Source organism: Myotis brandtii, unplaced genomic scaffold (assembly GCF_000412655.1).
Source record: "Myotis brandtii unplaced genomic scaffold, ASM41265v1 scaffold61, whole genome shotgun sequence".
In the NCBI taxonomy this organism is placed as follows: Eukaryota; Metazoa; Chordata; class Mammalia; order Chiroptera; family Vespertilionidae; genus Myotis; species Myotis brandtii.
The window spans coordinates 3200229-3203555 of record NW_005370318.1 but is presented as its reverse complement, the minus strand read 5'-3'; positions in this window follow the sequence as shown (position 1 = coordinate 3203555).

The following is a 3327-nucleotide window of genomic DNA, read 5'->3' as shown; positions in this document are numbered from 1 at the left end:
ATGCTGGTGAGGTATAGGTAGCACCAAAAACTAGTCCCACTTGAGCCTTCGAGTCAAGGCATATTTACCTGCTTCATTATAAACCTCAAAGGTCCCTGATGTCCTGCTTTCATTGTTTAAGTATCCTCCTTCTTCACAAGGGTGGAATTACCTGTTTATAATACCAGCGATTACTATGCACCTTGGAATTGAGTAGGAAGCTCAAGTTTGAATGTCTAATTTGGAGGGGATTTCCTTTACCTTCAAAGTCAAATTCTGCTTCCTCTTGATATCAGAAATCATGCACCTCAACCTCTGGAAAGTTGGGAATGGCAGCCAGAGGGAAGCAAGTTGTACCATCCTGGCTAATGTGAGAGGGGAGCCTAGCCCTGGAAATTCCGCACAAACTCAGAAAGAGAACAGTACATCCCCCACCTCCCACACGTCCACCTCATCTGTTCTCCTGAACAAGCACAAACAAGACACAGCAATTTAGTATGAGTAATGGGCTTCTAGGAAACAGGCTCATGAGGTTGTACTCATAGAACCAAAGGAGGAAGCCAGCAGCCATGTGCTTGCCTTGATCTGCATTTAATGGGGCTATGGCTTTAAAAAGAAAACAGCCAACACCCTGATCCTACTCACCCTAGCTTTTAAAAAGGCACAGCGGAAGTCCTTACCTACAGTCACTGAAAAGCTGCTGGATGACCAAAGCTGCTAGTGTTACCTTAAGGACTCCTTTTGGGAATCTAGTCTCTCTCCCTCTGTCCTTTGTCTGCAAACTCCACTCCTCCAGAAAGAATCCTGAGCTTTTCTCACATCAGGCCTATTCCTTCAGTTCTTCCTTGGCAAAACTGTCAAAGAATTCTGTTTCCCTTTCAAAGCTGCTCTTCTGGTCTCACATGCTAACTTTAACTACAGAGAAGCTGACAGAACCTGTTCCCATAAAACAAACACAATCACTCCCAGTTACTGGTATAACTCAGTATATTTTCATCCTAAGATTCCTTCTGGCACCTGATCTGAAGAGGGAGGGAGTGTGGAAAGAACCTTGGACTTGCTATCAGAAGAGCTGCCACTCACTGGCTGTGAAACTATGGGCAGGTTATTTTGTTTCTCTGAACCTCCGTTTCCTCAATTTCTAAGATAGAGATTTATTGAGAACATTTGAGATCTTGCTTCCCGACCTCAGTCTGGCTGAAATAAATGGTTATAAAATTTTTTAAATAAAATCGAGATTTATTATCCTTAACTATAATATTCTCACGGAGGATTAAGTGAAATAATACTCCTGAAAGCATCTGACATATAAAATGTGTGACTACGCGCAGTGTCATCTCTGACATCTAATTTGTGTCTGCCTCTTTTCCACATGGGGCCTGAGTAGGACTACTGTTTCCCCTCGCCTTTAATGTTACTTTTCAGACCTCAGCTTCCTTCCCTTCCCAACATCTCCCCAGAATGCAACCTTCCCCTTTTCCCCTCACAATTAACCCTCAGTCATCCCTCTCACCAGTCCCTCTTTACTTTACCTTCCTGGGCCAGATTCTCTCACTTGAGGCATCTCTTCTATTATTAAGTCTCTGCACCACAAATACAAATGCCTGCTAAACACTCTGCATGGCCCCCTTTGGAAGCTGAAAGGAGACCGATTGCTCCCCAGCCTGTCTGTCCTCTGTTGTGAGCCATCATACCCGCTGCCTTCTGATGAAACTACTTTTTATGATGTTACATCATCTCTATAGAAACTGTGTTCTTTCTCCATTATTAGCCTGTTTCCTCATCTGTAGAGCTAAAAATACTAACCCCACAGGCTTGTTGTAAGGATTATGTGAGTCAGGTATGCAAAGAGCTCAGCACAGGGCCTCTCTGGCAGTAAGCACCCAACAAAAGGCAGCTATTATCTTCGCCTTTGTATTGAGTTGCCTGTTCCCACCTTCGGCTGCCGCACTAGAATTCTCCCAACCCTCTCAAACGCTGTGGAGAAACAGCCCTCCTGCAGCAAGGAAAGGGTTAATCTCTAAGTGTTCTTAACTAGAGAGACCCACAGAGGATTAACAGCTCCACTTCAGTGACTACCCTAAAATAGCTTTTATCCCTCCTGCCTAAGAGCTACTTGGGGATCTGAAGAACTCAATTCAACACCTGCCGAGGAGGAAACACACCCTGGAACCCATTCCTTGGGGTGGATAGAATCTTCCCTTAAGCAGAACCCAAAATAGCAACTGGGAAATTATAAATAGACTTAAAGAGGGGAAAAAAAAAAACCCCAACAACACAGATCCTGACCTGGGCACCAGAAATGAATCCAAAAGACACACTGGCTGGCTGGGAAACAGTGGGGCGCACAGAATGAGCAGAGCTGCCCCCTCACTCGCGCTCGCACACACTGGGGAGCGGTGGGAGAGTTAAATGACAGAGGCCGGGAGTCTCGGCGCCTTGCATCATCCCTTCCAGCAGACACCCGACTGGATGAGCAGGGCTTGGGTCCACTCCGGGGCTGCCAGTCCTGTCAGTTCCGACGGGCCCTCTCTCGGGTCCCTCTGCCTCGCTCTGTCCTTCATCCCCGCTGCCTCCCACTCCCGAGGAAGCCTGGAGGGAAGGGCTGTCGCTCACGACGGCCCCGTTTTCACCAAGAGGAGAGCTGATTAGATGCCCACCCCCACACCCGTCCCAATCTGCTGACCTTAGGGAGGGGGGGGGGGCCTCAGAAACCCAAGGCCAGCCTCTATCACAGCCCCAAACTGACAGATGGAAAAACACACAAGCCAGAGACAAGCCGCGCGGGCAGGTGAAGGCACCGCCAGCTCCCCGCGCCAGTTGTCCCCATGTCGCCCACCTTACAGGTCCCTCCCCCACCAGGCTGGGCCACAGCGGGGGGCTGGCACTGCAGGGAACCGCTTGGCTCCCCCGGCAGCTTCTGGAGTCTAGAAGGTTTCATTCCCCTGGAGCTGGGCGGGGGGAAGGGGGGTGGCTGCCGGGGAAGGAACACATTCGGGGACGGGTTTGGAGCTCTCAGGGACGGGAAGGAAGGGGCGAGTATGGCCAGGAATCATGAGCAAGCCAACTGGATCTCTAAGGGTCCCCCCCCCCAAATAAAAAGACACTGGGGAATTATGAGGACTGGAAGGTTCCAGATAGTCACAAGTGAATTCCCCGAAGTTCAAGAGTCTGGAAACGGGTGTTGGGGTAGAAGAGACCTAAGGTCAGGGAAGAGGGTCGCTGCGGGGGAACCGTGGGGAGGTCCTGTCGGGGTTGCGGGCAGCCTCGAACAGGGCGGCGAGGTTCTGGGAAAGGAAGCGGAGGGTGCAGAGCGGGCTCCGGGCGGGGCGGGGGTCCGAGGTCTGA